Source organism: Anastrepha ludens, chromosome 3 (assembly GCF_028408465.1).
Source record: "Anastrepha ludens isolate Willacy chromosome 3, idAnaLude1.1, whole genome shotgun sequence".
Taxonomy (NCBI): domain Eukaryota; kingdom Metazoa; phylum Arthropoda; class Insecta; order Diptera; family Tephritidae; genus Anastrepha; species Anastrepha ludens.
Genome location: NC_071499.1, coordinates 75,653,169 through 75,677,324, shown reverse-complemented (window position 1 = coordinate 75,677,324; position 24,156 = coordinate 75,653,169). Strand labels below are relative to the sequence as shown.

The following is a 24,156-nucleotide window of genomic DNA, read 5'->3' as shown; positions in this document are numbered from 1 at the left end:
AATCTTAGAATTTTTGTATGAGAAATATCCATTGCATACAAACTTGTACATATTTACAGTATGTGCTCGAAAATATGAACTGATTAAAATCAAGCGAGTTCACTTTTGATGTTAAAATTTAAGGCCAAAAATATTCACATTTTACCCCAATTATGCATTTTAAAGTGGAATGCCACATTTATGAAACAAAATGTAATGAATTTTTTCAAAGAGAAATGGAATAGTGAAAAATACTTATTAAAAATAGTAAAGTATTCAATTAGAACAAGAACTCACAATAACATTCATCTCACTTTCAAAAATATCCGTCGTTTTTTCTGCTTCTTCTTCCTTTACAAGCACTAAAACACCGTTGCCTTCCTTGGTTGTAGATACACATTCATTAAGATTTTCTTTTTCGGGCCACTCTCAATTGTTGAATCCTTTTGAAGCTCATAGCAACAATGTAACCGTCCTTTGGCGGGGCGTGCAGATTAATTTGTATGTGTACTTTTATTTGTGTCATTTATATGCGAGCGATTCCATGTCAAGTGATCCAAGTATTTTGGACATTGTCGTTAACTTTTCTACAAACTAATTTTAAAATAATAAAAATATAGTTTTTAAAATGCGTTTTTTTAATATTTTTATACATTTTTGCTTTTAGAAAAAAATATATTTTAAATAAATATATTGGAAAGAATTTTTGCAAAATTTGGTGGAAAAAAATGTTTACTTCTTTTGTCAAAATTTTTGAAAAAAATGTATTTTCGTGGTTTCTTAGAAACACTCCTCGTCAGGTCTTTTTTGTTATTCCTTTCATTAATATAGGGTGGGCCATGTAAAATTTGCTATAGAAAAAAAAACGAATCAATATCAATAATCGCTCATTTTCGAAAAAAATGGCCCGATGATGTCGCCAGACCAAAAACCGCACCAAACAGTGACTAGTTGTGGATACATTTGCTTCTCTACAGTAACGTGTGGATTTTCTGAGCCCCAAATCCGACAATTTTGCTTATTGACGTAGCCACCGATGTGAAAATCAGAAAAGAAGAAGAAGACTCACCACTTTGGAAATAGGTTTTTAATATTTCCCAATTTTGTGCAAGCGTACAGCATCCCATTTCGTAAATGTCAAACCTTTAAGTAAATAATGAACACATTTGACATACCAGTTCAAAAAGCAAACGCTGTATGGCCCACCCTGTAGCGGATACCCTGCTCAGAATTCCCTTAATGTTGCATAATGAGATTCCTTTAACTTTTCTGTTTATATTTAAATTCGTATAGCGAGCCATTGAAAAATCAATACAAAAAATTGTTCTAGCACGCTAGAACAAGTACCAATATACTACGTCGAGGCGTCGCTATTTATATTACTCAAGCCGCAAACACGCAACAAATCCTACCAATAGGTTGAAATTCATTTCGCCACTCGCTGTGGATCGCATAAAAATTAATCAAATCTCCGTATTATCCTGACCTTGCACCGACCGATTACCATCTTTTCCGCTCCCTGTCAAACCATATGATGGACATTACCATCAATAACAAAGAGGTCCTTAAAAACGTTCCCACAACAATCGGTTTTACGTTACCGGAACGACCCAGATTTATTATATATCCGGCCAAGGACTGTCAATTCAGCAGCACTCCCCGTACATGTATGGGAAATGTTTTTGCTGCTACAACAACTGGCTGAACAACTTCTGTGACACCTGACGATTTTTGGCGGAACGGCATCAACAAATCGGTCGAGAGGTGGAAAGAGGTATATTAGTAAACAGCAACTGCGACTATATTATTGATTAAGTTATTGATATAATTATTGCTTTTTTGTTTATATAAAAGTCTTCGGTAAAACACTACGAACTTATTCCCCACCCTAATAAATTAGGTCTGTAACATTGTGCGATAATTTTATGACAATTCAAACTTTGATTTTGTTAATAGTTTCTGAAAGTATAACAGTAATAAAGCACTCGATGAATTTGCAAAAGGGAGCTCGACTTTTTTTTACCGCCTACTAAATTTTGTATGTCCCGATAATAGTTGTTTTCAAAAAAATGGAATAGTGGTTAAAATATTTACCCAAATTCCATGGAAAATATTGTATTGGAACATTTTAAGCGATTGGCTGCTACTGAAAGGAGTTATCGCTAAATATTTTTTTGATGTTTCCTTCTCGATTCGCTTCTTCCCCAAAGGTTTTCAATGAGGCTTATTTTAGCATTATTTTAAACCATTCGGTAGCCATTTAAGCCATTCATTAAAACCATTCTCATACTAACACTGGGAGTGTTTTGTGTCTTTATCTGGCACAAAAAGTCACCGAAAAGGCATATTCTCCACAGCAAGTGGTAGCTGAAGTGCGTCCGTGAAAATAAATTTATGAGCCGCAATGAGAACTCTTGTCCTTTAATACGTCTGACATTTCGACTGGAATTTTTACCAATTAAATATATTTTTACTTCAATGCTCCAAAGCATGTTCTACCATTTTTTCATGCTCTCTGGTCCACACCATGAAGTGTGTTCTTGAGCAAAAATTTTCCTTGTTCTTAAATTTTCTTGTTTCAATTTACGAGCTGTTCTGCCTGGCAGGTTTAAAAATATTTATATCATTTGGTGTTTCACGCACATGGATTAGATCCTGTGCACTTCCGGATAGTAGTCACGTACCAATCCATTTGGCTACGGCGACCACCCAAATACTTATCGGAAATGTGAAAAACTGAACTAAGCAAATTTTCACTTTAACATTGGTATATATGTATGTTACCATGAATGTCCGAAATAGGAGAATTGTTTTTATTATTCTCTAGAAAAGTATTCTAAAATTGTTTCTGGAGTGGTTTCTGCTAAAATTAAATGTAAGACACTTTTGGATTACAGGCGATTAAAACGTTTTAATGTTTTAAAAATTGATGATGAAGAGAAGTTAATTGTACCATTAAAACCAGGGGAAACGAACATACAGTATTATGTTACCAATGAAGAATTGTGCAGTATTCTATATGAAACTCACACCATAATAGGCCACGGAGGAAGAACTCGTATGCTTATGAAAGTTAAGTACAAAAATATTGCATATAAAGTTGTATTTAAATGTATGCAAACAGTGTCAAATGAAACACAGTGCACCTAAGAAAGGTACTGTTGTGAAACCAATGGTTAGTTCTGAATTAAACTCAAGATGTCAAGTTGATCTGATAGATCTGCAGTAAAAACAGCAATGGCGAATATAAGTTCATAATGGTGTATCAAGACCATTTAACTAAGTTTGTCCAGCTACGACCTTTGAAAACTAAAAGCGCTGAAGAAGTAGCGCATCACGTTCTTTCAATATTTTTAACATTTGGTGCACCAGCAATATTACAATCAGACAATGGCAGAGAACTAAATTCTATCAAGTTATATCCGAAATATGCGCTATGTGGAAAGATGTTAAAATAGTTCATGAAAAGCCTCGTCACAGTAAAACACAAGGTTCAGTTGAAAGGGCGAATCAGGATATACAGAATATGCTAACTGCATGGATGAACGATAACGATACAAACAAGTGGTCAGATGGTTTATCCTCTGTTCAATTTGCCAAGAACACTACATACCACGAAGAAAACGCCAAAGTCCTTATGAAGCCATATTTGGCGTTAAAGCAAAAATAGGCATAGCATCGTCTTATTTGCCTGGCGAACAAATCGCAAATATTGAAACTGAAGAACAACTTGAAGAATTTGCCAATACTTCTGAAACCGAAGCACAGCTTGAAAAAACTGTTAATGCTTATAAACAAAAATTGAGCGGTGGTAATACCGAAAACCATATTCCAAAGAAAAATATTGAAGAGAACCTACAACGTCTTCACATCAAATTCTGACTGAAAAATACGAGTTGATTTCTACAAAAAGAGCGGCCGCGAAAGAAAATCTTCTAGCGCAAGCAACCAAAATGTTGCGAGCCTCACAAAAACAATTTCCTCCTGCTCAAACTGGTGATAATGTACAGATACAAGTCCCTGATGTCGGCCGTGGTCGTACAGATAACCGAAATGTGTTAGCGGTTGTTGTTGGAATAGAAGACTCCGACTTTACAAACTGGCAAATAAAAATGGTACCCTCAAGCAGCTTTACACACGTAATCAATTTGTAATTTGTAAAGAAAAGTTACTTTCCATAGATGAGATTTCTTTTCAAGAAATGTCGCTGAGAGAAGCAGCTGCAGCTAGTTCGAAAAGCGGGGGACAAGGCTATAGACGCTGTCATTGCAAAAGGAAGTGTTCTACAAATAAATGCAGTTGTAAATGCAAGGGACTCTTGTGCAATTAAAAGTGTCATAATAGTTTAAGTTGTTGCAATAAATAAGATTTCAATCACCTAAGTAAATATTTTTTTTTATTACTTTTATTTTCTTTTTTCATATATGTAGGTAGAATGTACCGTGTATTTCAAATTCTTGGTCATTCCTTTCAGAAAGAGAGGCGAAAAAGTTACGTTATCCTTGTGGCGTTTTATAGCGACTGAACTACGGAGAAGAAAATAAAAATCTCCAACATGTTCAACATTCACCATTAGTGCATGGTGAATGTCAACATTTACCGGTGTAAGTCAGAAATAAGAGTATGTGGGGCATTGCCTGTAATTGCATGTACGCACTGTACAACGCGTTGATACAACAATCGCAGCGTGTGTGCTGGTCGTAGGGATTGTTGATACAAAAAGGCAGTGTGTATACGTTGCTTTAGTATTTTTGTTCCTCGCGTTCGTGCAGGTTGATAGAGTTAGTGGAAGTTTGATTGTATTCGATAGCAGTTGGTTGTTTGGTTGGTGCTATTTATCGTTCGCAGCTAAAAGAGACATTTCTATCATTTTATTAATATTTGATTGTGTAATAAATATTTGCATGTATATTACATACACTTAAAATTTGCCTATAATAATAAATAAAAATATTCCTTGGAAAAATCCAAAAGTATTTAGCAAATATTTCGAACATACACCGAGCGACTATGTGAATGTTGACATTCACCGGTGAAAGTCGACATTATTCAGATTTCGGTGTTTCACTGTAACATGTATATGTACATAAATCTTGGAAACAATTTGCCTAGAAGTTGTTTCATTTAAAATTAATTTTTTTTTCTTCAAATGAATTACTACTTTTACAAATTTTTAACTATTGTACTATTTAGATAAATATATACAAAATAATAAGTTTTTCTGAATTGATCAGATTGAAAAAAATTGTTCTCCGCTAGTATTATTTTATTTTTTAATTGGTTGCAAAATCCGAGGGAGCACTATACTTGTGTGTATGTACTGGGTATGTATTTTTAGTTTATTATACATTAGTATGTGCGCGTATGTAAGTTAGTGGTGTTTTGTGGGCAATTTTGATAATTGTGTCACTGTCATCGGCAAGTCGTATCACTTCAATGCACCCCCACCCACAAATCCAGCACAGCTACATACATACATACATGTCTGTATGCATATGGCGTAAGTACACATTTTATATGAGACTACGTACAGCGACAGCAGGAACAGCGGCCGAAAAAAGTATCTACATATAAGTGATAAAAACTGCTGGCCTGCCCGGCTGTCTATCGTCCATTTGGTCTGTTAGCGCACCATTTGATTGCCTCACGACCGCAACCTAGCGACGCGCCAGTGTCAGCTGAGTTGCGCCTATTTTGCGATTTCCGCACACGCAACACACACAATGTAAGCCCATGCAAACAAGTGGCACGCGTGCACACTGGGGCTGCAGATCAGCACTACTCATACTTTGCATAAACACATATCTATATTCTTATTTATGTGTATTTGTGTGGGAGTGGGTATGGCGCTGACAACTGTCGAGTCTGCAGCACTGTGTCGTCCCATACTTAATTTAGTTGACCATCAACCAGCACTGGTGACAGACGCGAGCGATTCCAACTAACCAAGCGAACGAAATCAAACAAATTCATTCAATATAAATTAAACCAATTCGGTCGAAAACTTCTGTCTGCTTAACAGTCGTTCAATTCGGCGTCTGGCAAGTCAATAAGCCGGTTAGCTAGTCGCGCGCACGCACGTACGTAGACATAACGCAGGCGTCATACACCTCTGCAAATTTATACGCGGTCTCACATACACATATACAGGTGCGGATTTGCAGTTCCAGCGGATGCTTCTACATTTATTTACATAGTGTTTGTGTGTGTTTTCATCTAATCCATTATATATATAATATTATATTATATGTATGTGCTTGTGTGATTATTTAGGAAAATGTGTTTTCTTTGTGCTTGTGGTAATGATTGTGCAAATACTTGAAAGGTACTTGGCCGTGTAACAGCATCAGATTATAGACATAAAAAAATATAGTTTTGAGCGAGCATAGCTCTGGTGCCCGAGAACTACCTACCTACACATACAATACATACATATGTATGTGTATGCATATAGAGAATGTCTATGGAATCGACGCTATCTCGGTTGGGACATGTTCGCCCACCATAAAAATAATCTTATACAGTATTCACAAAGCAAACATATCTACATATGTATGTACCATTACTTAATGCATGTAGTATGCATAAAAGCATAATTATACATACATATGTATGTGCAATTACTGACTGATAGCTGCATTTATGATTATTTTTGCGGCGCGAGAATTGTAAAGCCACTAAGATGTGTCCTAGTTCGCCTGGATCAAGTGAATGCATGAATGACACTCAATAGTGTTTATGCTGACGAAAGGATATGTTGAAATATGAAGAGTGGATAATATATCGCTCATTTACTGCAAGCTTGTGATAATCCAAGAAACTAAAATGTTGAAAAAACGACGACAAAATTTTCAATTAAGTATTCATCTAATGAGATACTGTTAAGTAATAGATATCGCCATGAATTGTTTACACAGCATAAAAGAAAAGCTTGTGGTAATTTCTGAATACTTATCTATAATTTTTTTTTATTGGTGCTATTGTAGTAATTGGGCGAAATACATATGAATGTGAGAATAGAAAGGAAACAAAAACTCAACCACTTCTGGTATATTTTGACTTCATTAGAGAGAACAAACATTGTCGTTATTTACGAAGTACCATTTCCTGCATGTAGCTGCCTCCCCTGGCATCGCAGTACCACATCCGGCCAACCCAATTTTTTACAATCTTGTTGAGCTTATCGGGCTCTAACTGACGAATAACGAACTCGTCTCAATATTCTGTATAGTTTCTATATTATCCGCATAGCATCGATCTTCCCCATTAGAACGCAAATCACAGCTCCGGTCCAACCCATGGAATTGACCAAGATAATTGCTAGAACCATTAACAAATTTAGTACAAAACATACCCATTGCTTCATGGATTGGATGAAAGAGTGTGACTGTGTGTGACATACTGCTGAAACCAAAAATCGTAGAAATTTATATTTTCGATTAGAGTGTATACAAGTATGTATATGCAAGGTTACTGCCACCATTACAGTGCCAAATGCAATGCCCACTATTAAGCAATCCTTGCCTGGTTTTAATTATATAATTTTTTTCTACGACAACATTTCACATGAAATGTGAACATGTTGGCATTTTATAAGTAGTGGTGTCACACAGAAATAACACAAAGTGACAGAGACTTTCACAATCCTACTCCATCTCACATTGAAAATCAGGCATCAAAGTTGGCATCACAAAAAGGAAACTGAACAGGGTTATTTTTGCTATAGATGCGGACTTAATATAAAATGTATTTTTTTATTTTACCCTTAATTGGGTATTTGTCCGAGTTCCTCATCCTATTTACTCGTATGGCGTAGGTTATGATGTTGTTCCACAAGTGGTGGGATCTAAAGTTTTAAGCCGACTTCGAACGACTGATAATTTTTTTATGATGAGCGTTTTCATGCCAGACAGACACTCAGAAATTCAGATATACTTTTTGTATCATTTGGTGCAGACTATTTTGGATTTATTTGAGATAGTTTATTTAAAAAAACCATTAGTCGTTTTCAGTCTATGCTGACTTATTGAATTGTAGACATCTGCCAGTAAAATTGATATATTTACTCTTCACATTTATTACATTGCACAGCACCCAGCGAGGTATTGGACCAAACCAATATTTTTAAAGAGATTGCGTCCTAAGTAAAAAGTAAAATTTTAAAAAAGTTTAATACCATTAATAATAGCATAAACAAGAGGAAAAGGCGGATCATGTTTGGTCGGCGTAGTCGAATGGATTGGAGCGCGACTACCATTCGGAGTTCAGAGATAACGTAGCTTCGAATCTCCGTGAAACACAAATATTTTTATAGATTTAAAAATTATTATTTTCAAAAGATTAAAATGTTTGATTTCGAAGGCTAATGCATGTAGTATGCATAAAAGCATAATTATACATACATATGTATGTGCAATTACTGACTGATAGCTGCATTTATGATTATTTTTGCGGCGCGAGAATTGTAAAGCCACTAAGATGTGTCCTAGTTCGCCTGGATCAAGTGAATGCATGAATGACACTCAATAGTGTTTATGCTGACGAAAGGATATGTTGAAATATGAAGTGTGGATAATATATCGCTCATTTACTGCAAGCTTGTGATAATCCAAGAAACTAAAATGTTGAAAAAACGACGACAAAATTTTCAATTAAGTATTCATCTAATGAGATACTGTTAAGTAATAGATATCGCCATGAATTGTTTACACAGCATAAAAGAAAAGCTTGTGGTAATTTCTGAATACTTATCTATAATTTTTTTTTATTGGTGCTATTGTAGTAATTGGGTGAAATACATGTGAATGTGGGAATAGAAAGGAAACAAAAACTCAACCACTTCTGGTATATTTTGACTTCATTAGAGAGAACAAACATTGTTGTTATTTACGAAGTACCATTTCCTGCATGTAGCTGCCTCCCCTGGCATCGCAGTACCACATCCGGCCAACCCAATTTTTTACAATCTTGTTGAGCTTATCGGGCTCTAACTGACGAATAACGAACTCGTCTCAATATTCTGTATAGTTTCTATATTATCCGCATAGCATCGATCTTCCCCATTAGAACGCAAATCACAGCTCCGGTCCAACCCATGGAATTGACCAAGATAATTGCTAGAACCATTAACAAATTTAGTACAAAACATACCCATTGCTTCATGGATTGGATGAAAGAGTGTGACTGTGTGTGACATACTGCTGAAACCAAAAATCGTAGAAATTTATATTTTCGATTTGAGTGTATACAAGTATGTATATGCAAGGTTACTGCCACCATTACAGTGCCAAATGCAATGCCCACTATTAAGCAATCCTTGCCTGGTTTTAATTATATAATTTTTTTCTACGACAACATTTCACATGAAATGTGAACATGTTGGCATTTCATAAGTAGTGGTGTCACACAGAAATAACACAAAGTGACAGAGACTTTCACAATCCTACTCCATCTCACATTGAAAATCAGGCATCAAAGTTGGCATCACAAAAAGGAAACTGAACAGGGTTATTTTTGCTATATATGCGGACTTAATATAAAATGTATTTTTTTATTTTACCCTTAATTGGGTATTTGTCCGAGTTCCTCATCTTATTTACTCGTATGGCGTAGGTTATGATGTTGTTCCACAAGTGGTGGGATCTAAAGTTTTAAGCCGACTTCGAACGACTGATAATTTTTTTATGATGAGCGTTTTCATGACAGACAGGCACTCAGAAATTCAGATATACTTTTTGTATCATTTGGTGTAGACTATTTTGGATTTATTTGAGATAGTTTATTTAAAAAAACCATTAGTCGTTTTCAGTCTATGCTGACTTATTGAATTGTAGACATCTGCCAGTAAAATTGATATATTTACTCTTCACATTTATTACATTGCACAGCACCCAGCTAGGTATTGGACCGAACCAATATTTTTAAATATGAGTTGAAAACTTTAACTTTCTATTAATCAAATTTTTATTTAGGTCCTTTGACCCCTTATAACATCTGTTATATAAGTTTACGCAAAAAAAATATATATTATAGGTATACCATTAATAATTCCATAAATAAGAGGAAAAGGTGGATCATGGGCGGCCGTCGTAGACAAATGTATTGGAGCGTGACTACCATTCGGAGTTCAAAGATAACGTAGGTTCGAGTCTCGGTCAAACACAAATATTTTTATAGATTTAAAATTTTTTTTCCAACGGCTAACTCGAATATTTCGTTTTGAGAGACTAACTTCAGAAAACGGAGATTTTTTTTTTTTTACTTATGACTCAAAGTCTGATTTTGTAGTCCAATGTTTTTATTCTTGATTAACGTCGAGCCGAGTTCAATTCAAAAAATATCATATTATTATTATTATTAATATTATACAGTTACACGAAAAAAAATGCTTGAAGGAATTTTACTTATTAAAAACTCTGAATGTTATTCCTTCTTCTTATACTTTATGAAATGTTGTTCTTTCTTTCTTTTTGGCTGTAGACTTTTTCTGTTATTTCATAAAGTAGGAAATTTTATCGATATGCAAATCCAAGTAATATAATTAATTTTAAGTAAAATGAAGTAAAGTAAATAAATTAATTTTAACTTTTTTTTTATTTTCAAATTCTTAATACAGAAGGTAAGCGATCCCAGTAATAAATTGGTCATTAACTTCATCACAAATAAATAAATACAGATAAATAATTCGTTCTTCTTTTTTACATTTAAAAAACTATAAAATATTAGATATAATATTATGGTAATTGTCTCTGCTTCGGGCTGCCCAATAGTCCTTTATCCCGTCCACTCTCTTATGTTTCGTAGCCAAGACATTTGCTTCCGTCCAACAATCAGTTGCAACAATTCATATTTAGGACCACGCATAATAAGACCAAATTATCTTTAATAACAGCTCTCAATCCCTTTCCAAGTTTCGTTAAGACTTCTTTGTTATTAACTTTGTCTGTCTGAAATTATTCATCATCCGCCGATAGCACCACATCTCAAATGCCTCTAATTTATTCATACTCGTAACCTTTAGTGTCCATGCCTCCACACCGTACAACAGAACAGACCAAACGTAACATTTAAGGTACCGAAGGCGTAATTTTATGTTCAAGCTTTGAAGAAAGCTTCCCTTCATGCCCTTGTCCCGCTTTGTCCATGTTTCTCTGAGCCAACATCCTAGGTGCTTAAATCGGGATTCTCTTTGGACCTGATTGTAATATATATAAATGTTTGAATTGGTGATTTGTTGAGAGCTCTTTGAAACAACTATAAATTTTGTATTTTGGGTGTTAATAGTTAGGCAGAATTGCAGAATCTTTCCGCTGACTTCTTTAAGGAAATATTGCAGGTCATTAATTTTGTCAGCCAATATTGTGGTGTCATCGGCAAATCGTATGTTGTTTATTATTTCACCGTTGACTTTTATTCTTAAGTTGGCTGATGCCAAAACTTCTTGAAATATATATTTCGAGGATAAATTGAAGAGCATTGGTGATAAAACACACTCTCTTTTGATTGCAAAATCACTCGTTACATCATTTTCTAGTCTCACGTTCGCAGTTTGGTCCCAATACAAGTTGGAAATGCACCTTATTTATTTTTCATTAATGTCCATTTGCCTTAAAATGTGAAATAGTTTTGTGTGTAGTACCTTATCAAAAGCCTATTTCATAGTCGATGAAACATATAAAAATATCTTTCTGGAGGCCTTTACAGTTTTGTACTGGGACTTGAAGGTTGAACAATGCTTCACGCGTTCCCATAGCTTCTTTGAATCCAAATTGTGTACGACCCATTGATTGTTCGCATTTTGTAAATAAACGGTTGTGAAGGATTTTAAGGAATATTTTCAAGCCATGACTCACACATTGTTTACTTTGGATTTTTTAGGTAACGACAAGAAGGTCGACTGCAGCCGCTCCTTTGGATATACACCATAATCGTAGATTTTATTAAAATTAACCATACTTCCTCTATTTTCTTCATCTACAAGTTTATATAATTCGGCTGGAATTTCAGCCGGTCCTAGGGATTTTTTATTTTTTGCAGAATTTATTGCTTTTAACACCTCTTCTTTTGTTAATACCTTATTGTCCCGACAATATATCATTTAATTTTCAAACCGAAGTCTTGCCTGGATTCATCATTAAATAAACCCTTCACACATTTTCTCAAGTAGTTTTTACTTCTTTTTGCCATGAAATTATTTAATTTCCATCGCTCATGACATTTAGTATTTGGTCCTAATTTTTATGCATATAACTGCGACAAATGATTCATATTTTGATCAAGTTTGAGAATTTTCTTTGTAATGTTCATGATTTTTGCATAAAAATATAGCTCATTGTCTAACAAAAACCATATTAATACATGTTTTAAGCTATATTACAAATTAGAAAAAATCCACAAACTTTTCTTCATAATTGCACGGTTTTTGATTAGAAATTCTAATATTTTATTTTAATATTAATTTCTATAGTTTATTGAATTCTAAGACGATGGAGTGCAAGTTTGAAGCGCAACTGATAATATTTTCTCCATATTCTTTTCTGCATATTATAAAAATGCCGTACATTTAACTAAAAATAGGCCAAAAATTATAAATTAATAAAAACTCAAACGAAACGTTATTATCGGATAACTTATCAAGGGCAGAACTCCATAACCTTAAGCCGCAAAAATTTCAAAACCGTCAACCCAAAATTCTTCAAGTCCAATAGTGCCTGAACTCAATTTATGACGAGCCAGATTGATAGCATCTATCAGTATTGAAAACAAAAACTAAACAAAAATTTGTTTAGCATTTATTATATTTGCGATTCAAGGTTGGATTATCCAAGGTGGTTTATCGAGATCAACAGAGTTATTTCTTACTCATGCTAATCTGGATATTAGTGAATTAAAGATTAAAGAAATAAATTGAGCAGATACTTAAATACAAAAATTTTAAAAATATTGATGTTTATGTAAATATTTAATTCTGAAACACCGTCCATTTAGCACATATAAAACACAAGGCTTTTTGTGAAGAATAACGCAAATTGCTTAGGAATTATACTACCATAAAGACCAAGGAATAACAAGAGGGTTTCCTGAAAGCAAACGTGCAAACTCATGAGAATAACAAAAAATGTACTTACCTTTTATATCTCACATCTGTATTTTTATTCCTGTGTAAAAATTTACCGCAGTACCGCAGATAGCTTCCGCCACTTGTACCCCTTTTTCATTCCCCCTAGACTTGATTGGATACGGACGAAATGGCGTTTTTATGATACCCATAATAAACTGAAATAATCTGCTGAATTAAATCAGCAATTGGCTATGATTTTTTTACGCTCAAAGAAATTGGTTCGCAAAGGCAAATATCGTTTAAATGACATTTTTAAATTTTTGAAGATTTCGCGATATTCATATTGTGTACATATAAGTGCCAGTGTACTTCAGTTTGCAGATACGGTTTATGAAGTTAATAGTGATTTGAAGTTTGAGAAATGTACCAATCATTAAATTAAAATAGGCAAAAAAAATTCAATAATTTACAAAAAAACTTTACTGAAATTGATAATCGCATAATGCATGAATTTATTACTATAAATTATATTTAAATAGTTAGTTAAACATTTACTCTGCCCTTAGCCACTTTAGAACTGAGCTAAACATATTCTTAGTAATGATAAAGCAGGTGAATTTCTTTACTGATGCATCCAGTGGGCATAAACCATGATTCACTCATACGAAAAAAAGTTCAACAACTATTTACACCCGTCGTAAAAACTCCCCAGTACTCGCGATTATAAATTTTGACTACAATTTTTTTTATAAAATTTTAATTAGTTTTAAATAAAAATATAGTTCATTCCTTAACAAAAGCCATGGAAAAAAATCATAATACCGTCAACAAAAAAAAAATTTTTTTTGTATGAAAAAAAGTCATAATACCGTCAACAAAATACAAAATGTTAAAAATGAAGACAAATTTTAAAAACTTCACACCTACACTCTTATCCATTAGAATTGAATACACTATAAAGCAGTGTACTAAAAACTTTTATAAAAAAATCTGATTAAGAGTTAAACACTTTAATACAACTCTGAAGAAAATTTCTGAATTTTGTAAAAAATCTAAAACCTTAATACAGGCTATGTTAAAGAATGAACTAAATTTTTATATAAAACTAGCTGACCCGGCGAATTTTGTTCCGCCCTTTTTAATTAAATTAAGTTAATTTTCTTATTAATAAGCATTTCAATGAAGCTTTAATAGATTGCACTCTTCAGTTAAGCACCTTGTGATACACGACATTTTTTGTTTTATTATCAGGTGCATGAACGAACAACGCAGATGGTTTTCCGACTCGTGAACATGCCACATATAATTGGCTATGTGAGGAACATTGATTTTCTAGATTCAGATCACAAACTTTCAATTATTTACTACCAAACGCGTACCGTTGCAAAGTTTTGATGGGCTTATGTTTCGAAGCATGATTACTACGGAGCCAACTTTTAGGCGTAAATTGTGCGGTGGTAAGCCAGGCACATCCAAGGAGTTTAAAAATTCAATTGGATAGTTGGTGGCTTCATCTTCATTTGTTACACAGTCAATAGATTTAGGACTACTTTATTGATGAGTGCGTCTTTTGATTAGACAAAGTTACAGAAATTCGGAGGAAATGAAATCAATCCGCTCGATTCGTCGACAGGTACTCGACCATTACCTATAGTCAGTAATTGCTCAGAGAAATCTTCAGTAGATGTATCATTAAGTAATGCAACTCTCATATTTGTTGTCAGCTGAAGTTTTTCACATAGCGCCATAGATTCGATGATTTGAGGCAAGCGTTTATTTCGTCAGCAGCCGTTGATCTTGGAATTACTGGCAGTGGTTGGCGGAAGACGCCAGACAATAAAATCATTGCGCCTTCAAAACATATCGAGTCATTGCGTATATCTTTCAATGTTCGGTTAAGTACTTCGAATGCACGAACCATTGTACATTCGACCCAGATGATGATTTTTGATGCTGATAAAACTTTGGCCATTGCTGAGTAATGCGCCACAATACTCGCAAACAACGTTCATTGGCCCAATGCAAACGCTAGGATGCAAGCAGTAAGGGGGCGTCCATAAATTACGTGAGGTGTTTTTTCAATTTTCTGAACCCTCCCTCCCCCCCTGGTGAGATGTCGTGAGATTTTATTCAACCCCCTCCCCCATCCCCCAATCTCACGTGAGATTTTTCAAATTGTGGGTTTCTTATGTAAACGCGTTGGATTGTTATTGTAAAAAGAGAAAAAAAAATTTGCTTCGTGCTTTTATTTACGACTAGTTAAGACTAGTAATCAATATTGCTGAGAGTTATAAGTGTAATAAAAATTTAACAATAGAAGACTTAAATCGTAACTACTGCGATTAAAAAAAGAATATCTACTCTAATTCAGCCCATGGAGAATCATGCGCGGTTTCAAGAGAGACTATTGGGACCAACATGTCCATATGATTTTCAGTAAAATCATGTGCTCCTTCAGCTTCGTTCTAATCTAGCCACTCTAAGCCGTTGACGCTTGCGCACAGTAACTCATTAGCTCGTCTTGTGACAATCCGTGAGGGTCGCACTTTGCGGAACATACGCGCTTGCTTAGCTGGTGCAATGTGAGCTGCTCTCCTGTGCTCTGCAGCTCTTGTGATAGATCCGAAGTAAATACCGCATGTACTGCAGCATATTTTCTCTAAATCATCACGTATACTTGGGCAATAGAGATCAATAGGCGTGCTGATGAAGGCATTCAGCGGTTCAATCGGTACGCGTATTAGAAATGGAGCAAATGATTTTCCGTCATGTTCTTTAAGCCCGGAATTCTCAAACGTCAACCTGAGTGATAGGGCGTTCGGCTCATAGTGGCGCGAAAACAACCGACGGGCTACACTATACCGCAAATTCAGATTAAATTGAGCTATTTGGTATAAAACAAATATGGTGGTTTGACAGTAGTAATATACATATAACGTCGAAGTTTGAATGAAATTATTTTCTTTCGAACGAATTAGTGAATGATCTTAATCATACTACGATTACGCTTGAGATTAAATCTCAAGCATGTACAATTTTTTTGTTTCAATCAGAAAAAAAATTGCGTGATATTTGCCGAGACCCCCCCTCTCTCCAACGTAAGATTAGATGAGATTTGACTCGACCCCCTCCCCCCCTTAAACATCTCACGTAATTTATGGACGCCCCCTAATCAGTGTTGCAATCATATCGAAACGCTGCTCGATTCAAATCAGCACTTGATAATTCTCTCCTTGTGCGTCGAAAATGATCTACTTGAACTTCTCTGTTATTCGCTCGACGATTTCGCATTGCCAACCGAGCCGTTTCACGGGCTGCCTCGATTTTCCCTTGTGATTGAGAAGTACGAAGTCGAGTCATACTAACGCGGCGCTCTTCCCCGGCAATTTCTTGTGCTTCTTCCGTCGTTTCATTCACAATGTTTCGTATCCTTCTTGCATTACGGCTTTGTCGGGAAAGATTCGATCGTCTTGGTCGCGGCATTGATAATGATGATTCAAAGAGAATCCAAATTACTGTGATTATATATTTCTGGCAAAATTTATATTATCAAATTTTCTACTTAACTATAGACAAAATTACGTTTAGCTGTTATTTGCGTTTTGTTATTCCATATCAGATGCGTTTTTGTTATACCACATTTTATAGTGACTTCACGGAAACGCGTTCGAATGGGATAAACATTATCTTATGCCCATCTCCTGGTTCTAAACTACCTCTTCAGCAATTTTCAGCCAAATCGGTTCAGCCGTTCTCGAGTTATAAATAGTGTAACTAACATGACTTTCTTTTATATATATATATTAGATTAAATTTAAAAAAATTAAATACCAAAATTTATAATCACAAGAGGTGCGTATTTTTTATATTTATTTTTGGTGCATGTAAGTGCGTCGAATGCTTCCAATGTGGAGTTGTAACCTAATAGTTGCAATATTTACGAGGCTCTGGCTTCACACTAATGTTAAGTGTATACCACGTCAGGGAATGTTACGCTAAAGGTACATAGGAGCACCTTTTGTGCCCTTATCCAGCATTCTGCTGATCGCAACTAAGCTGCTTTAGCACTTAGGGCATCCACTGATTGAAATATATTGCAGGTCAGACTATCATCAGTTTACTAAAACTCGTGAAACATAACATCAACAGTAGGAGCTGGAATCTACATATACCTCCATATAATCTTTTAAAAACAGAAGGGGCCAGCTTTGATCCACCTGAAATCTATGTGAGAATCCATAGTCCAAGTTATTTAACTTTGCCGTAGTATATCGCCTTATCCAACTACGCAACTTTTAAATCACGTTTTTTCCACTTTTTCCTTTGCCGACTTTTCCAGTGCTCTTCAGTTGAAAAAATTATTATTTTAAAATTTCTGGTCTTTTGTTTTCCTCCTCTTACCCCTAACTCTAATCTTCGTCTTGATGTTTGATAAATATTCTGTTGCCATATTTTGAGTAAAAAGAAGAAATTTTCAAACTAATAATTTTTTGATTTGAAAACACACGACATGAGAACCATTGACAATGTTGTGATTGGTTAACTGCAAAGTAAATGGAGTTCAAAAATTTGATTTTTTGACTGCTAAAATTACATCCGTCACACACATCAATATGTGCCCGAAATTAAATTTATGATTAGAGATTTACGAAATGAGACGCCTTCATTTGATCCTTCCAATTGATCGAGATTGACAAATATTCGAATGTGTATACATACTACGTTCGAAAACCGAGTACTCAGCCAAAAAATAATGTCAACTAGTCACCTAGAATCAGAAATTTTGCTTTACTATAATTAGCACTTTCACCTACTTATGGTGAAGATCTTCATGTGTTTCCATAATTGGTGGAACAAATGGTTTTATACCGCCTTCAAACAGCAGATGGTTTTTTACGGAGCTTTTTCATGGCAGACATATATTGGGAAGTTGTCATTACCGGCTAAGAGGCGATCGCTATTATAAAAAAATGTTCTATCACTTCAGTGATTCGTGCCCACCGTGAGTTTTGAACCGAACGGTAGTCACGCAGCAGCTATCCGAATACGGCTGGCTCCATTATGCAAGGTGGCGCTAAATTAATCGACCCATCGAAAGATTTATAATTTCTGCAAATGGCGTCGTACGTCACTCATATTTGACACTTGTGAAATATACAGCTGAAGTATACAAACGACCAGCAATAGAGAGCGTAAAGATCAAAATAAAGATTTCTATCACTCAAAATCATTTCGGTTTTTCGTAAAAACATTTTTCAAAAACAAAATTAGGTGATTAATTTTGTGCCACTTTCAACTACAAAGTTCAATCTACCGCAATTGAAATAATCCAAAGACATTTATACACCATACAGCAGCCGATGAGATTTTCTTGAAGGAGAAAGGCGACTTTCAATCGATTTTTCAAAGTCAATTTCTATCGGAGCATTCCATTCATGTGAAACAAGGAAGGGAAGGGTTTTAGCAAAACTGTGCTTCTTTAGGATGGAGCTATAGGAAATTTATTTCAACTTCCACATTCTCATGACAGCCGGTCAAATGTTTCCAGAATGACTCAGATGTATGCATATCTGTTTAAGGACTGTCACTTCAGCAACATTTCCAAAAAAATTCATGTTGAATATTTTCGGATGTTATAACAAAAACAACTTATTCCATTATTATTTTTTTTATAGAGTCATAACTATTTTATATTTAAATACAAAAACTTAAGTTTTTATGATCTTGTTTTATGACAACAATTAAAGCAGGCTATGCGTGTGACATAGGAGAATTTAGTGTCAAAATACCGGTTGAAATACCGAAAATATCGCTTTTTAGTTAACAGTGCACGATATGAGTTTTCATTTCCACACTGTTCACAGGAATGAGAAAATCTCACATCAACATTCTCCCCATACTAAATAAACCTAAGAAAACGCCATTTTAATATGAAGCGTTTGAGCTTCTCCGATTGGGTTCTATTAAAGCTATGTTACCTCGCTATAGAGACCACTTTACTCTACAGGCGAAAGAGAGATCGTGTATCGTAAACAGAATCGAAAGGGTTAACTGTAACCTCCCAAACACTGTAGTCATCTTTAAATATGAAGTAGCTTGACCTCTTTTTCCGATTAAGAAGCTCACAAATTACATTACTGCCTTCAGCTCTCCCGGAGCCTTGTTTAGTAAGCGATGTCGAACATGAGGAGGATATAAGGAGAAACTTGAATTGATTTTGTTTAAATGGCTGAATCGAACTTTGAAAATGATGAAAATTAATAAAAATAGTGAGCGCAGTAGGATTGTAAGGCGTGATGGAGATGGCTACTTTAAAGTTATATGTAAGTCTAGAAAGGGTAATCGAAGGCTTGTTAGATCCATTCGTTAGCCTGTAAATGAAGGCGAAAAATATACAAAAATAAATCTGAACTAATATTATTACTGGTAGGTGCTCGAATCCATTCGAATTCATTATACACCTGGCCTACTATAACCCAATCAGCGCGCATTCAAAATACTCGTATCTTTTTTATCAAGCCATTTCTTTGGGTGTAAACAGCTGTCGGCGCTCGCTCTGTAATTTTAGAATTGGCAGTAGCTACTCACAGCTCATTATTATCCATCATTCCAGTCTTCATACTCAAATGCGCGAATATATGTATGTATGTATGTATGTATACTGTATATATCTACTCGTAATATATATATATATATATACTCGTATACATACACAACAGCACAGGAAAAATGTTAATTTTTTGACCTTCAGATGTGTCAAATGATTTGAGCTTTCAAAAGAAAAAGTAAAAATGATTGCTGGTAAAAACCAAAAATTAATGCAAATCATAGATTTTGGATAAAATATTATATCTCAATTTGGCAAAAAGTAATTTATAAATTTTAACCCAAATAATTTCCGTTTTATTGTAATTTAATCTGAACGCATAATTTTTTTATCTTTTCAAAGATATTTAAGTTGGACGTTTCTAAAAACTTTGACCTCATTGTGTGACGGGCGTGGGGTTTTGTGATATTCGCACATACATTTTCACAGCTAACTGCAATTCATTCTTTGACGTGCATTTGCAATGCAAATGCATTAGTGTAAGTAAGGCGCATATTTAATACACACAGGCATATATGTAACGGTTAAGCGCTTAGAAGTGCAACCCAATTAATGGAGTGTCTTAAAAGTTCACATCACAAAAGTTTAGACAAAAGCCAGAGCGGGTAGCCATAAAAACGATGGCATTATTAGTGCAAACCATTGGAATTCTTTCGCAACAAATTCATACAAAAATTCTCATTTTTAAGAGTGTATTTGTATATATGAATATATACGAGTGCTTGTGATATACTCATGTATATTTTATGTTTTTATGTGTGCTAAAATTGAGTTTAATAATAAAAATTGCATTTAATTGTCGCTTATTTAATGCAGAGAGCAAAAAAAAGAACACATTAAAAAACAAAACAAGAAAGAACTGCCACTTGAAAATCGCAAATGTTGCATGTCATCATATAATTCGCAAATCACATGTGATAATACCAATAATATTATATTTATTAAAAGTATAAATTTCAAAATTTCTAGGAAAATGCAACTGCCAATTGCATAGTGTAAATATTGCTAAGAGTTGTTAAATTGTGATTGCATGTCAGCGATCAAATGAATGCATATCCCCATATGCATCTACATATCTTTTACCGCTGAAATGTGCCGCTCTCGTCACTGAACTTGCTGTGCCGTGCGGCGTTTTATTATCGAGTTACAAATTGTGAATTGAGGTAGGACAGTTGAGCAGTTGTACTGATGGATTAATTGTTTTAATTGCTCGAAATCAAGTGCAAGCGGGCTGATGATTTATGCGGAAAATTACTGGTGGGAAATGAAATGAAATTACATCTGTTTTGGGGGGAAAAATGCAATAATAAAAAAATTATATATGTAATATTAGGGTAGGCCATATTTGTGGGGAACTTTTCTTTTTAGTTTCTACTTCATAGAAATGCTCCTCTAAGATAATTGTATCCATATGTGTACTTAAACTATAGAAGTTAAATTGTAATAGTTAATTTGCATTTCCACCGCACCTAACCCACAGTTGGCGCTTAAGGGGGCAGATACTGTAAATTACCATATTTTCCCTGATTTTAATTAAAATTATTTAAAATGAAGAAGTCAATGTATTTTTTTCAAAATTGGCATACAGTTTATTTATACATTAAAATAATATAAAAATTCTTTGTAATTTTAATTATTTAAAATGGCGGATGTACACTCAATTCTTCCAGGAAGGTCGCAGCGGGGCTTCTCAATGGGCAGACATTGTAGCATCGGCGTCGGTGACCTGAATACAAAAACCAAATACTTTTTTGTTTATTAACGTCATAACTTCTACGTGAATTAAAAAAAATGGAAAAAAAATTCGCGGAATAAAATGCTTAAAAAATTAATTTTGGGGCGACTACTACTCCTACTATTTTTGCTTCAAAAAAATAATTTTTTCTAAAATTTTTCGAAATTTGTGTCACATAGAAAGTAATATCAAGATGTGTGCAAAATTTCAGGGAGATAGGTCAACAACTTTTCGAGTTATCGTGTACGCCAATTCAAAAAAATATAGTTTTGAGAAAAACGGGTTTAAAGCTTGAATACAACTTAACTATACCTCTCCCAGCGTTCGAACGCAATGAATGGAGTCGACACGGTTGACAATCTATAATATAAGAAATACTTAAATTTACGTTCTAAAAATTTTGAACATTTTATGGAAAAAAAATTGTTTTTCGAAATTTTACAGGTATCTCTCCCCTTAACTACATTTACAGCGCTTTAATTCACTTTGCTGGACTAACAGAAATTATGTTGTTGTTGACAGAAGTCATGCATGATGTGTTAAAAAGCCCCTATTGGAAAACTGATCACACTTTATTTTAGAGCTTTAAACGTAGCTAAAATGGGATTTACTGAAGCTAGCCAAACTATTACATTGAAGTTAAAAAAATCAGTGTTAATAGGTTATAACGATAAATTCAGGCTTTTATTGAGCTTTTTATACATAATGATAATTTTTTATTAAATAACAACAATTTAATCTTAAGTTTAGAAATAAATCAATTCATTCAAAATAATAAAGTTTATTCCATATATGAGCCATTTGCTTTGAAAATGGTGTAAGTCCATTTTCACAAAAAATTAATAGGACTATGAATAAGTTCGTGCGGTTTTTTTTCGAAATTTGAAACTTTATTGACGTAAAATGGTTACAAATTTAATATTCAAAATATTGTCCATCGCTTACTACTACTTTTTCCCATCTTTCTGGCAATTCACGGATTCCCTTTGTGAAAAATTCGGTCGGTTTTGCCGCAATCCACGAATCGATCCATTTTTTGACTTCATCGTAATTACGGAAGTGCTGGTCAGCCAGGCCATGTTGCATCGATCGGAAGAGATAGTAATCGGATGGCGCAAGGTCTGGACTATACGGCGGGTGGGGTAGGACATCCCATTTGAGCGTTTCTTGTGCAACATGTGGCCGAGCATTGTCATGTTGCAAAATAACTTTGTCGTGTCTATCGGCGTATTGCGGCCGTTTTTCTCGCAGTGCTCGGCTCAAACGCATCAATTGTCGTCGGTAGACATCCCCCGTAATCGTTTCATTCGGTTTCAGTAGCTCATAATACACAACACCCAGCTGGTCCCACCAGATACACAGCATAACCTTCAGGCCATGAATATTCTGCGCCGACGTCGATGTTGAAGCATGGCCAGGGTATCCATACGTTGCCCGACGTTTTGGATTGTCGTAATGGACCCACTTTTCATCGCCAGTCACAATTCGATGCAAAAAACCCTTTCTTTTGTGCCGTTGAAGCAGTTGTTCGCATGCCATAAAACGGCGTTCAACGTCTCTTGGCTTCAATTCATACGGCACCCAATGGCCTACCTTTCGGATCATTCCCATGGCTTTTAAACGTTTGGAAATGGTTGATTGATCAACTCCCAAAGTTTTTGCAACCTCTTCTTGCGTTTGAGCCGGATCTTGATCGAGCAATTCCTCCAATTCGGTATCCATGAACTTTGGCGGCGCACCCTCGCGTTCTTCGTCTTCCAAGCCAAAATCACCACTTTTAAAGCGTGCAAACCACTTCTGGCACGTTCGCTCAGATAGAGCATGCTCACCATAAACTTCCACCAAGATACGATGACTTTCGGCTGCTTTTTTCTTCATATTAAAATAATGAAGAAGAATTCCCCACAAAAACACATTATTTGGCACGAAATTCGACATTTTCAAGTGTGGTAAAAATATTGTTGTTTACGCTTCAAATAAAAAACTTATACTGACGTTTGTGCCTTACGACAGTAGCTCTCCAATGAATGTTTGGAAATGTGGATCGATGGAATAATAATCAAGTTACGCCATCTGTTGTAAAACCGCACGAACTTATAAATAGACCTATTAGTTAATGATAAAAATGAATTCAATTTACCATGAACTTTTTATTTATAAACTTTTTCAAAAACAAAACCTATTAAAAATTTCATTATTTTTATCATTACACATTTTCATAGTTAATGAAATCACAAATATTATTACTTTGAAAATGGTACAAGACCATTCGGAATTCACAGATACAACGTTGGTTCGGTGGTGAAACCAAAATTAATAAAAACATTTTTCTAATAGCGGACACCCCTCGGCAGACAATGGCAAACCTCCGAGTGTATTTCTGCCATGAAAAAAGCTCCTCATAAAAAATATTTGCTGTTCGGAGTCGGCTTGAAACTGTAGGTCCCTCCATTTGTGGAACAACATCAAGACGCACACCACAAATAGAGGAGCTCGGCCAAACACCCAAAAAATGTACAAAATTTAATGGGTCATAAAACTGCATAACCGAAATTTTTCTAAATATTCTGATTATTTTTTTGTAGTGAAACTTCTTAGGCGTCGATGGACGAGCGAGAATGAAGAGTAAAATTTCAATGTCATGCAACGTTTTGGGCATTTTCGTTGAGCGAGAGAGAAAAAAATATAACGTAGAAGAGAAGGAGAGAGAGAGCTATACCTTATGTATATCTTAGACACCATTTAGGCTATTTTTCCTTGTGGTTGCTAATTTCT

The 24,156-nt window shown here is 34.8% G+C and overlaps 1 protein-coding gene across 4 annotated transcripts in view; it reads left to right on the top strand.

Annotated features, from left to right (window-relative positions):
* Window positions 1-24,156, top strand: part of LOC128858229 (scoloptoxin SSD14) — a 94,283-nt gene that overhangs the window by 32,982 nt on the left and 37,145 nt on the right. Inside the window, exon 1 of one of the 4 annotated variants that reach the window (XM_054094316.1) lies at window positions 5,889-6,181. The exons of 2 other annotated variants lie outside the window; for them this stretch is intronic. The gene's annotated coding sequence lies outside the window, so the exon portion shown is untranslated. Of the gene's footprint in view, window positions 1-5,888; window positions 6,182-24,156 lie in introns of those variants that run through there. One more of the 4 variants, XM_054094315.1, reaches the window with a different exon arrangement.